Source organism: Ursus maritimus, unplaced genomic scaffold (assembly GCF_017311325.1).
Source record: "Ursus maritimus isolate PB19 unplaced genomic scaffold, ASM1731132v1 scaffold_16, whole genome shotgun sequence".
Lineage (NCBI taxonomy): Eukaryota > Metazoa > Chordata > Mammalia > Carnivora > Ursidae > Ursus > Ursus maritimus.
This window is the reverse complement of record NW_024424008.1, coordinates 52,300,422-52,314,298: the sequence shown is the minus strand read 5'-3', so window position 1 is coordinate 52,314,298 and position 13,877 is coordinate 52,300,422.

Sequence of the window (13,877 nt, the reverse complement as noted above, 5' to 3'; positions counted from 1 at the left end):
AGCGCGTTGTCCTTTCTGGACCTGACACCGGCTCTGGACAGGGCTTTGTCTTTATTATCCGAAGCACCTGTGGCAGCATCACTCTCTGAAGGCGGGGAAACGCACGTTTGCAGACACGGGATCTCACGGAACACTGTCAGACCAGGGGACATACTTCATGGCAACGAAGCTCGGAGAATGGATTCTTGACGCTCTGACCCCCTGATACTACGTATACCCACCGCCTTGAAGCAGCAAGTCCGGACAGCCGCCCACAGACCCAGCTTCAGGACAGCACCCTCCGACATTACGCCCTGAACCTGCAGCTCAACAGAGCGCTGTGTCCGCAAAGGCTCGAACATACAGGCTCAGGAACCAAGGAGTAGACGTCACCGTGGTCCCTCTCACTGTCACTCCTCCTTGCGGAATTCGTACTTTGAGTGCCTGCAAATCCAGGTTCTTTGGCATTGGAGTTCCTGGTTCCCAGACAGGGAACAGTAAGGGTTCTACCCAATCTGATGAGATCTCCTGCTCATGCTGGAAGATCATGAGGCCGAAAAGCAGATCTTAATTCTAAGAAGCCAGAGCTGCCACAGTATAATAGGAAGAGAAACACATATGGCGCTCCAGTGAGTCCCTGGGGCATTTCTTGGTGCTCCCGTGCCTCGTGACAAACGTGATCGGGGAGCAGTCGCAGCCTAGAAGGGAAAGGAGCTTACACGTCTTGGGAATGAAGACCCAGGTCACCCAGAGAAGCAAACAACCTAACCCCACCAAAGTTCTGACTGAGAGAAGGGGACTCGATAACATACGTCAGAGGAGGAAAATGACGAATCTCAAATATAGTCTTCGGACCAGTCACAACAGAGAGCCTCAAACTCATTCCCCTAACTGCAGGGTACTGTCTTCTCTAGAGGCTGTGGGTGGCCACCACCTCAAGATTCTTAGGACAGAATGGGCTGACTTAACATGAGACACAAGAGGCTCTGAGGAGCGCAAGGAGTGAACTATATGTCAGATCTCTGCAGCCCCCAACTTACATAGTCCGATTTCACCCATAGCTGCTGAGGGTAGATCATCCCACGCAGACTTCAAGGTTCCCCTTGCCCAGAGCATCAGGACCTCAGACACACACACCATGGCTCTTTGGCCTTCTTCCCAGGGGCCTCATCACTACGGTGGAAAAGGACCCCCACTATTCAAACACACGCGCGCAGCCTTAAAGTGTGGAGAAGTTAATGCCCCAGGGCAACGCCGTAACCAGGATAGACACTGAAGGATGGTAAATTCTTCTCTCAGCTGATTCTCTGGTGGGCAACTCTGACCCACCTTTTCTATGCTCCTCAGAAGGTCCCGGGTAGGACAGAGCCCAGCTGTTTCTGGCTGTGACCTCCATAACACGCACTTTTGGTTTTTCCTCTTTAACTTCTCAGCCTCCCATTCCTGCCTCCTGGAACTATCTCCGCAAAGAACCTCCACACCCATGTATTTACCTCAGGTTCTGCTTTCAGAGGACACTCAAGATAAAACAGCACCCACACTGTGTAAACTTCAAGCTCCACGAATCCTGGGCCCCCTTCCCACTCGTAAACGGTGGCACTTGGTTTGGACCCACCACACCGGCCCACACTGAATCTGCCTTGTTGTGCCCGGATCAGTGGGCTTTCTGCGGATATGCCTGTTTCCCTCGTCTTCAGGGAACTCGCACACCTTTCCCTATTAAGTCATACTCCTTCTTCAAAAATATGTTAAAAGCCAGCATGAGGTGGGGAAAGCATATAGGTTTTGTGGTCACATAGGCCTGGACTCATTCCGCTTTAGTCTCTCCCCCGCAGAATGATCTTGGGCAGTTTACCCTCTAAGTTCAAAGCTAACAATTCCAACCTCTGATGTCCACACCCCATATAAGTCCCCTCAGTCCCCTCATTTAGACCTTTGGTTTCAACGATGTTTCCTAAGGTTTCCAGACTCACACTTGTAATCTTAACTTCTCTGATGATCTCTAGACACCCTTCCTCCTCGTTTTTCTTCATCCTCTTTACCATGTAATAAACACTTAATATGCCCCAGGCACTGTGCTATGAGCCATCAAAATTAACACTATTGTTCTCTCTCTCTCTTTCTTTTTTTTTTTTTATAAAGAATTGGAGAGATCAGGTAGGTTGGCTAAGGACACAGAGAGGGGTAAAAAGTGGCCTTCCTAGCCCTGAGGCTGAGAGAGCTCCACTGGCCTGCCATGTGTCACCAACTGATGACTTACTGGTACCTCGTACTCAGATGTTCCAAACACGGCTCCCCGCCCCCCCCCCCAACACCTGCTGCCCCCATGCTCTGGGTCTGGGCGAACGCTGTGTCTGTCCATCCAATGATCTGAACCAGAAAACTGGGACTTCCTCTAGGCTCCGCCCTTTCCACTCTAGTCAATATTATGTTGTAGAGATCCTCCTTCATAATACCCTCACATTGCATCCCCCCTTCCCCCCCCACCGTACTGCCAAGGCCTTGGTTCCTTTACCCTCCCTTCATTTCTTTTTTTTTTTTTTAAAGATTTTATTTATTTATTTGACAGATATAGAGACAGCCAGCGAGAGAGGGAACACAAGCAGGGGGAGTGGGAGAAGAAGAAGCAGGCTCATAGCGGAGGAGCCTGATGTGGGGCTCGATCCCATAACGCCAGGATCACGCCCTGAGTCGAAGGCAGACGCTTAACCGCTGTGCCACCCAGGCGCCCCCCTCTCTTCATTTCTTGACTGTGTTCCTCAGTGGCCTCGTCACTAACTTCTCTCCTCCCAGTCTGCCCTCCTCCCGAGGCTGCCAGAGCATCTTCCTACCTTGGAGGAGCTTGCTCAAACCAGCTTAAGTTCCCGCCCTCCCAGAGTGAGCAGTGCGGCGCCTGCGTCCAAACCTGGATCTGAACAGTTTGCACGTGGGTGCTGGCTCCTGTTTTGGCCCTTCAAGGTGCCCCCTGACCCTCTACCCCAACACACGCATTAGACCAAAGCTGAAAACGCCTGCTAGGGGCTGTCCTGGGGTGTCATGACCCAGCACTGGTTCCAGGAGGGTGGCCTGGTTCAGGGATCTTTCTCAAGGGGCAGAGCAGTATTTTCTTTGTGGAATGGAGGTGTTGGGTATTAACGGGCTGACTTGGGGTGACTCAAACTGTAGACAGGGCCCCTATTCACTCCACGAGGGGCCCTGCCTAGCACACTCTCTCCCCCATCTGTCCTCTGTCCTCCTTGAAACATAGTCTCTGGAGATGCCGAGTGAGTCATGGGTTTTGCATCTGTGCTTTTCCACATGCTGTTCCCCCTTCCTAGTACTCCCCGACCTCAGCTCCTTTTACCTGCTACACAAACTTCCTTATCTTTTGCAAAGTTCAGTTCAGCCTGAGTCATTGTCTTGTGTAGCTTTCTGCCTTCTCCCAGCCCAGGGCAGTTAGCTGCTCCCTCGCCATGTTTTCATGGCGCTAGTGAATTTATTTGTCACCTTATATTGGAATAGCTCCCGTATTAGACTCTAAGTGCCTTGAGAATAGTGACAAAGACTTACTAAGCGGTACTTTAGGTAAATATTTAACAAATGTTTGTTGAATTAATGAATAAATAACTCATAGGTTGCTTTGAGGATCCAGTAAGATAACTTACATACTGCAGATGTCAGCTAAGGTCACTCTGTCCTCTGACTTTAAATGCAGTTGATAAACTTCCTATCTCACTTTCCGTGGGAAACTAATGTCTTCCCCAGATTTCCACGAATGTCAAGAGACCTCAAATTTCCATGATCCCTTCCATCTCTGAATTCTTGCTCTCACTCATCTCATTCCCTTTTCACTGTCGTTCTTTCTACTTCTCTGTGCCCTGGCCTTGGTGCTCAGTCCCTTTCCCTAGTTTCCCTCCTGGTTAAACATAGAAGCCAGTCATGCATGTAGCAGACACTTCGAAGGTTTGGGGCAATGACAAGGATTTATATTCCCACAAGGCAAACAATCTAAAATTGAATATTGCGTTTTGTATCCTTGAAAGACTGTGAGCCACCCAGTGGAGCGTCTTACCTTTGCTCTTTGCCACGGGCTCCAGCTTCCCACTATAGCACCTGTACCTTTTCTCGCCTCCTCCTCTCTCAAATCTTTCCTGCTCTCCCCCATACCCGAAATCCCCTTCGTTTCTTTCTCTCTCTCTCTTTTTTTAAAGATTTTATTCATTTATTTAACAGAGAGAGAGAGAGCATGCACAAGCAGGGGGAGCGGCAGGCAGAGGGAGAGGGAGAAGCAGGCTCCCCACTGAGCAGGGAGCCCGATGCGGGACTCGATCCCAGGACCCCAGGGATCACCACCTGAGCTGAAGGCAGATGCTTAACTGACTGAGCCACCCAAAAACTCCTTGTTCATTTCTTTTTAAAAATAAATTAGAAATATTTTAATCAGACCAATGCATATTATTTTTTTTAAAGAATCAAATGGTACTGACATTGTTATAATGAAATTGAGTCTTCTCTCCTACCCCCCACCTTGAATCCTACTCCTCAAAGGAAAGCATGTTAAGCCCTTTCTATTTTGAGGGCTCCTAGTGGTTTCCTCCCTACACTAAATTGTGTATTTATGCCTCCATTTCTTGATTTATTGACCACAGATATTATCTATTGATTACCCGCTAGAGAATATAAAGAATTATACTCACACCATACCCAACATGACTTCCTCTTCTCTTCTCAGCTTTCATACTTATTATGTTTTAGTTCTGTTAATTGCATTCACGATTTTAAACAATACACATGAATATACATGTCTTGTTTCATCTACATCAGGTCATCTTGCCTTCCTGCTCTCCAAAAGGAACGCCCAAGCACACCTCGATTTCCTACCTCTCACCTACTTTTCCACACTCCTCCCTGTCAGCTGTGCCTCTACTTTTTCATTGTCTGGACTGACAACATTTCCATTGTACTGGGCATCCTCAGATCTGCCCTGCATTATATCTTAGGGACTGTGAGTGCCCACAAGGACCCTACTGGCCGTGTATATGAGTCAACTGGACCCGAAATCTCGGCAGGGGGATCCCTGATGACTGTACTGAACCAGACATAATGTGTCCAACTTAAAAACATTGCAGTTTTTAGGGGCACCTGGGTGGCTTTGTCGGTTAAGCGCCTGCCTTTGGCTCAGGTCATGATCCCAGGGTCCTGGGACAGAGCCCTGCATCGGGCTCCCTGCTCAGCTCCTCCCTCTGCCTCTGCTGCTCCCCTTGCTTGTGCTTGTGGGTGCTCACGCTCTCTCACTCTGTGTGTCAAATAAATACAGAAAATATTTTTAAAAATTCCAGTTTTTTAAAAAAATCTGTACACTCAAACCAGCCTCATTGGAAAGTTTGCTCTAGGTGACCAGTTTGTAACTCACATATAAGTTATTAAAGAAGCTGAAAGCCATCGAGCAGTGATGGTGCACAGTGACGGCCACCAAACACTCCATTTGCTCTCCTACATCTTCCTCACTGCCTGGTAGGAGAACTATGACTGGTTCCATCCAATGAAATGTGAGAAATCTCTTAAGTGATTTTCAGGTTGAGATAGTGAAAACCCAGTGGGATTTACTGCACTTCTTTCTGCTGACATAGCTGAAGCCCACTGTTCTAGATGGTGCCGTTCCAAAATGGAAGAGCCTCTGTCGCCTGGGTCCCCGAGGGACTAGGGGGAGCAGAGTCTTGTGCTGACCTTAGACCATGGGGGTGACCGAGAAAAAAACCTTTCACGTCCATGAGTCAATGAAAGTTGGAGTTGTTACCTCAAAATAACCTAATCCATTGGTATTCATTTGGCATTTACATTAATGTTTCTATGAAAATATTATTCACTGCATAGCCAGGAAAGAAGTTAGAATTATGCCTTTCTCAAATGGATCCAATGCCATGATTCCTTTGCCACTTGAAAGACAGTCTTGCTATGATCTCGATCAAATGTATTCTTTTCTCCACACTCAAGCACTACACAGCAAACATGACAAACTGTATTTTGATTCAAATATAGACCATTCGTTTCTTGGGCACCTGGATGGCTCAGCAGATCGGGCGACTGACTCTTGGTTTTTGACTCAGATCATGAGCTTGTTGTTGTGAAATCGACTCCATGTCGGGCTCTGCGTTCAGCGGGGAGTCCGCTTGAGACTCCCTCTCCTCTTTTCCCCCTCCCCCCACTCATGCTCTTTCTCGCTCTCAAATAAATTTTTTTAAAAAAGTGTAGACCATTAATTTCTGGTGTAAATTTTTGTATTTTCTGAAATTTTCTTTCTTTTCTTCTAGAGAAAAGAATAATTTGCCTCCAGTATAACCTCAAATCATTAGACCTTCATTTATTTATTACATGGAATCCATTTTCTTTACAGAAATGGAATTCCAGAAGCATCATACCATCTGCTTTATTCTGGACCACTTGCCCTTTGGGTCTATCACATAGTTACTATCTTGGATATTCACATCCCTCATAGGTTAGTTGCACAGGTTTCAGGATCTCATACACTTCTCTTTTATTTCACCTTCTTTGTTTTGCAGAAGTACATCCTCAAGTAACTTCCTCAGGAAGAATGTTTAGGAGGCAAACATTCTCAGTCTTCGGATTTTTGAAAGTGATGCTATTTATCCCTCACAATTAATAATGGCTCTAAGTTCATTGCATTTTCCTTTAAAGCTTTGAAAGCAGATTTTGCATGTGGATCGATGGACCAGTTGCATACCACCCTGCCTCACACTGAATACAGCTATGAAATTCATATAGAATGGGGCGCCTGGGTGGCTCAGACATTAAGCATCTGCCTTCGGCTCAGGGTGTGATCCCGGCGTTCTGGGATCGAGCCCCACATCAGGCTCCTCTGCTGGGAAGCCTGCTTCTTCCTCTCCCACTCCCCCTGCTTGTGTTCCCTCTCTTGCTGGCTGTCTCTATCTCTGTCAGATAAATAAATAAAATCTTAAAAAAAGAAATTCATATAGAATGAATGAATGATGCCACTACTTGAGGACTCTGAAAAGTGAATAGAAGCAGGCAGATCAGGGAAGAAGACCAGAATTAGAGATACCACCAAACCAGCAGTACATTTCCCACTTTTCCTCTGCCTATCCCCAGGCCTGGGCAGAGAGAGCTCCAGGAGGGGCCATCTGATTCTGAATCAAGAGTGGGAGAAAGGATTCAGCATTCAGAGAGAGTGGGGAATTCCTTGCTTTTCTTCTTACTTTTCTCTGTTCTCAGTGTTTCAGATTCCCCTGTCATGTCAGCAATGCCATTAGGAGTCCCAGATATTTAAAACTCTGAAGGAGAAGAACCTTCCCGTCGGAGAAGAGTGTGAGGCAAACTCCCATTGGTTTCTTTCCTCTCTGCCCTCTTTCTTCTTGACCCCAGAAGTGGGCACAGTTGCAAATAGGGTAACACAGAGTGGAGAAACTAAAACCCAGCTTTCTGGCCAGAGGAACAAGACAGAAGGCCTCAAGAAAGCAACCCCATAAAGTTGTTTATCCACTCCCAGGATCTCCCTGAGCTGTGTGTGCATGGATCTGAGCCTGAGCAGCAAACTCTAAACCTTGAGAACTGAACCACAGGTGCAGTTTACCACCACCCAGGTCCTCATGCTGGCCACTGGATGGTGCAACAGGAACTGATCCAACTGGCATGGCAAAGACCTTGAGGTAGACCTGAGAGTGAAACCAAACCTACTGAAGGCCAGTTGGAATGTACAGCTTGCACTGACCAAGGTTAACTGCCTAAAAAACTTTGCCAAAGGATTTAAACCAAGAACAGAGGCTCAAACCACCATATTCATAATGTCCAGGATACAGTTCAAATTACTCAACATGTGAAGGATGAGGAAAATCTCAACCCCCATGGGAAAATACAATTAACAAGCACCAATGCCAAGAAAACACAGGTGTTGGAATCATCCTGCAAAGACTTTAAAGCCTCTATTATAAAAAGACTCCAATAAATAGAAAGGTAGATTATATCAGAAAAGAAATATAAGATATAAAGAATCAAGTGGAAATTATAGAACTAAAAAACACAATAACAAAATTCAATAGCAGAATAGAAATGACAGGGGAGTAAGTGAACTTTAAAATAGATTGTTGGGGCACCTGGGTGGTGCAGTCAGTTGAGCATCCATTTCTTGGTTTCAGCGCAAGTCATGATCTCAGTGTTGTGAGATCAAGCCCTGCACTGGGCAGGCCCTGGGCTCAGTGCAGAGTCTGCTTAAGATTATCTCCCTCTCCCTCTGCCCCTGCCCCCACTCTCTCTCTCTCTCTCTAAAATAAATAAAGAAATCTTTAAAATAAAATAAAATAGATTGTTAAAAATTATCCAAATTGAGCAACAGAGAGAAAAGATTAGGGGAAACAATTTAAGGTACCTGTGGGACAACAACACATTTCTAATATTCACGCCATCAGTGCCCCAGAAGAAGAGAGGAAAAATCTACAGTGTTGAAAAATAATTTGAGGGAATAATTGCTGCAAACTTCTCTAACTGGGTGAAAGACATACACCTACAGATTCAAGAAAGTCAGCAAACCCCAAACGGGGTAGGGGCAAGAAAAATCCACCCCCCACAAACATCATAATCGGGGGAGTCAGTGTAGATAGAGGATAGAAGACACCCAAGACTCGGCCATGGACAAATCCAAAAGGGCCAGAATTCAGAGATCAGAGAGACAGAAAGTAGCCAGAAAAGGAGACTGAGAAGTGGCCAGTGAGGAAGGAGAAAATCAGAAGACTGTGATGTCCAGAAACCAAATGAACAAAGTGCTTCAAGGAAGGAAGGGCAAGTGATCACCATATCAGAATGCTGCAATGTGTCACATGGATTGAGGACCAAGAACTGAGCATTGAGCTATTTTTAATGTCTAAGTGAACAGTGACTTTAAGAGTATCAGTTTTGAGAAATGGGGGACCTGACTGCAGAGGAGTCAAGAAAAAAATTGGAAGAGAGAAACTGTATAGAGAATAGCAGCTCTTCCAAGGGGACCTTTGTCTATAAAGGGAAGAAGGAAACAAAGGCAGTTGCTGGAGGGAGGTGGGGGTGAGAGTGGTCTGGTTAAGCTGTTTGTATGCAGATGGGAATGAGCAGCAAGAGAGGGAATCCGTGCTAAGGGGAGAATGGGGAGGAGGATAGGGTCTGGACCACACAGATGTGCTGGCTTTAACTGTAAGTACAGACAGTTTAGTACAGTTACCTCATAGAAGGCAGGTATCTGGGCATAGATGCAAGCAGATGGGTACCAGTGCTGGTGGGTGCGCGGGGAAGTTCTCTTTCGTCCCTGCCATTTTGACAGCTGAGAAAGGGTAGGCGAGGCATTGTAGAGGATCAAGAAGACAGGGAATGATGTAAAATAGTGATCAGGTGAGTGGGAAGAAAATATAATGGGGTGTAGGCTGGTCTCAGGGGTCCACTGGAGGCTGGTGATGAGCATTTTAAACGAGACCAGTCAGTATGGTTGCATGGTTTTTCTCTTTTTCTCATTGTTGCTCTCAAATGTCATCAGCATGTGCCTAGGTGTGGCTCATTGTCATTTTTCTTGTGTTAGACATTTCTTGTATTAGTACGGCCTTTAGCCCAAGGACTCATGATTTTCTTTGGCTCTGGGAAATATTCGTTTATAATTTCTTTGATAATTTCCTTCTCTCTTTCTTACTCTTTCTCTCTCTCTCTCTCTTTCTCTCTAACTCTTTCTCTTCTATACTGGGAGGTATCTTTGACTTAATCTTCCAGCTCTTCTAGTAAATTTTTTATTTTGGCAATCATATTTTTAAAATTTCCACAAGGACTCTCTTGTTCTTTCATTATTTCTATTTCATAGACTGGTTTTTTGGTGGGGGGGGGTTGTGGGGTTACTTTGTGGGTTTTTTTGTCTTTTAAATTTTTAAATTTTATTTTTAATGAGAGAAAGTTCAATGTAGTGGTTTAAAGCACAAATGCAGAAATCAAATCAGTTGAGTTCAAATCTCAACTCTGCCACTTACTCGTTGTGTGAACCTGGGAAAGTCATTTAACTTCCCTGTGTCCAGCTTTCCCATCTCCAACATGGGGATGATGGTAAGAGGTACCTCCCATGATATTTGAAGATTCAATGAGTTAATGCATGTGAAGTGCTTCCAACAGTACCTTTTCCAGAAAATGCTAAGGAAATGTCCATCATGCTGACAGTGGTGGTGCTGATGATGGCAGTGAGGGACCCAATGCTATCTCAAGGTCCTCTGTTAGTTAGCATTTAGAAAGTTTCCTCCCTTTTTTTGAGTTAACTGTGGTTCCTCCCAGTCGGTTGTTCTGTTTGTTTACCTTGGTCTTTATATTTCCCTCAGATGATTTTCTTGGTATATTTGGCATTCCGGGATTGTACATTAAAATTTAAAAACAAAGACCTAGTTGACTATCCATGTAGGTGTTGTGTATGTCAGTCTCTTTCCCTGAAGGGTTTCCTTGAGTGAGGAGAAGGCCACAGGGCAGAGCTTTTCGGGGGCAGGCTTAGCTTTAGGATACAGATTGAAAAGTTGTCTGTAAGGAGGGAGCCCGAGGAGGAGGCTTATGGGGTTACAGCGCCCACACTGGAAGCCCTAGACTGCCTGCCTTCTGTATGAGAGGAGCCCCATGCTAAGTGGAGAGGGCAGTGGAGACACTTCTTCCGGATCAGCCCACCCTCCTTCTCCCCACACCTGTCGACTCCGAGCCCAGACCCTCCTTTTGCTCTGCCAGGAAGATTGGCTTCCAATGCCTCCACAGCTGCCACCTGAATATATTCTGGGCTTTGGCTCCTCACTCTGCTTCATTTATCAACACATTTTCATCTAGGTCTCATTTTCCAAGGGTTCGTTGAAATCTCTCATCTGCTGGTGATTCTGACCTCGCTCCCTACTCCCTTTATTATTATGGGTTTATTCACTTTTGTATTCCTTTAGCATCATTTTAATGGGGTCTCCAGAGAGATGGGAGGTTAATTTATTGCCTCAGTCTGCCATTTTGAACCAGAGACTCTATTCGTTTCTTATGCAGAACAGTTTGGCATTCTCTTTGTGCTTGTGCCTCTTTCCAAAAGATGCCCTCAATACCTCACCTCCACACACAAAGTGGCTTATCAAAGGTATTTTTCTAAAGAAAGACAATTTCTTCCCTCAGAAGAATGTGTGATATATTTAAATAACATTTTCTTCCCAACTTGCGCTATGCAAACCGCTCAAGATGGCGCATGATTCATAGTAAGTGTTCAATAAATATTATTTCCCCTTCCTCTCTTTGCAGTTTTTGCAGGCCACCACTACTCAGTTCTAATCACATTCTGCCAACACTCCTGCTCTCATCTGAATACATTTATAGACTTATGTTTATTTCTGGATAGGCTTGTGTATATATATCTCTTTATATGTGTTTCTTCATGTTTGTCTATATTCCCTTTAAGGAAAATGATGCCCAGAAGTGTGGAATGACTCACTCTATAATGTAAAAGTAAAAAGTGGTTAAGTCAAGGCTTGGAAGCATACTGTCCCGCACAGGCCTGGTGCACTTTCCACTGGGCCACCCTGCCTTCTGAGAATGTGTGGCTGGACCACCCCATCCTCCTCCTTCTCCAGCTGCTCCTCTTCCAGACTTTCTGGGAATAAGATCAGAACCAATGTCTGTCTTAATCCCAAAGCTAATGCAAATGGTTCCTTAGCAATCGCCCTACCACCCCAGCACTGCCTTGGAGGGCTTTAGGCTGAACTGGTGCTCGGCACTCGTAAAGGCTCAAGAATTTAGCTTGGGGGCCTCCATTTTGGCTGCTGAGAACTCTCTGCTCATATAATTCTCAGGAAACTCGAGGAGACTCATATTTCAAGGCCACCATTAGGTTAAATGGGCATCTGTGGGCCAGCATGAGAACCAAATCATCAATCATTTTTGATGGGAAAATGTGTTCCCAAGTAATACACAAGCAATTCATGAATGAGCTACATCTCATTTATAGGTCTGCTTGTTCCCTGAAGCAGGGCTTAAGGCAGGAGAAAAAGGAACAGAAATGGTGACCCTACAGCACCTTTGACTATGCTCCCCCCTTTGCACCCTCCACCTTGGGCTGCGATTGTAGATTAGTAAAGGGGAATTCAGGGGGAAGAAGGAAAGAAAGATGGAGGAAAAGAGATTAAGGGGATCTTTTGAATCACGTATGCCCTTTCATAGGAAGATACCTAAATTAAATCTGCTACAAGAACTGCAGTTCTGCTGCCTTTCAACCTCCAGCACTGATGCAGGACCAGCCCCCAGACCCACCCCAGCCACGTAGCGCCTGCCCTGGATGACCTCTCAAGGTCATTGCAATTCCATGAAGTATGAATTTAGTTCTGGAAGGCCCTATCAGATCTAAAGATAGTATTCCATTCAGCAGGGTCTGGGGAAGGGGCAAGTGGCATATCTAGCCCCCTCCCCCAACCTGCACTCTCTGCACACCCCCTCCCCACGGACACAAAGTCTGGCCCTTCTTTGCCATCCAGGGGAGCTCCGCATGCTGCATTCTCAGCTCTACGGGCAGCCTTTGCTCTGTAGCTGCAGGAGGAACAAACTCACTCTCCTACCCCGCCCCCAACCACCAGCAACCCCCACACACAGTCTAATTAAATGTCTGTGGAGCTACAATTCAGCTCCTCCTGCTCAGAACCTATGGCAAAGGGCAAGAGGCCCCCATCGGTTAAAGGAAGAGGAATTCAAAGAGTATTTTTTCAAGAGACCAACAAAACAGAAGGTGCTGCTTGTGCTCCCTTTGATTTGGGAAAACATTTTTTCTTCATTTTGTTTTAAGGAACAACTACAGGATGAAGGAAGAGGAAGGTGGTTACCCATCGGCAGAGGCCCCGGTCAGAGGAGGAAGGAGAATCTAAAAATAAAAAGACCAGCAGGGTGCAGAATGTGGGAGAGGAGAAAGATCGGAAGTGGGGGACTATGTTCCTATAATATGCCCCACTCCTCAGGCTAGAGCAGGCTGGTCCCATGGGTGGCGGACCTGAACAGAGAGGCTCATCTCTTCCCCTCTTGAAATCTGAACTGTGTAAGATGGGGTGGGGAGGACCACATTCGATCAAAGGATCACAGAGGTCCATGTGTGCCCATGTCACATTCACTCCTTCATTTGGGAAAATCAAAGCAGCCTCCTGGAAGGTAGATGCCCAGATGTGGGCCACACCCAATAGGACCCGGAGCCTTGGGAAGAGGCCATGGGATACTGGGGGACATCAAAGCTTGCAGCTAGCCGGACTCTTCCAGAGCCTCAAGATCGACAAACCACCGGGTCTTTGAAACACAAGTCCTTTCTGAGAGTCACCTGCATGGCCTCTTTGGAAAGAGCACGTGTAATCATAGCAATCTCAGAAGGCTCAGCCTGCAGAAAGAGAAGGATGACTCACATTGATGGGAATGCGGATGACTTGGGATCATTTCCATGAGGCAAGGTGCCGTGGGAGAAACCACACCCCAGGCTGGGCCCAGGGCTTAGCGCATAGTGAGGGAGAAGAGAGTGCCTGTGTGAGGAGGGAAAGAAAGGAAGGAAGGAGGTAATGCAGGTGAATACAGAAACAAGAAGGAATAAAAGCAAAATTTACTGAGTATCGTCATATGTTCAACTTGTCGCAGCCTCTGGACGTAGCCTTTATCATTCCCATTGCAAAGATCAGGGAATTGAGAGGCTGAGGCCAACTACTGACTCTCCGTCACACAGTGAGAGATGGAATCGAGATCAGAACTAGAATTTGTCTTAATTCCAAAGCTAACGTTTGTGGTTCCTTGGCAATTTCCCCACCACCCCCGAATTCATCCCAACCCCCCCAATCTGACTCTTCTTTCAAGCATCACTCATTTGGTCATTTTCTGGGCTCTGAATAGAACACATGAAAGTCCAGTCCACTAGCCAG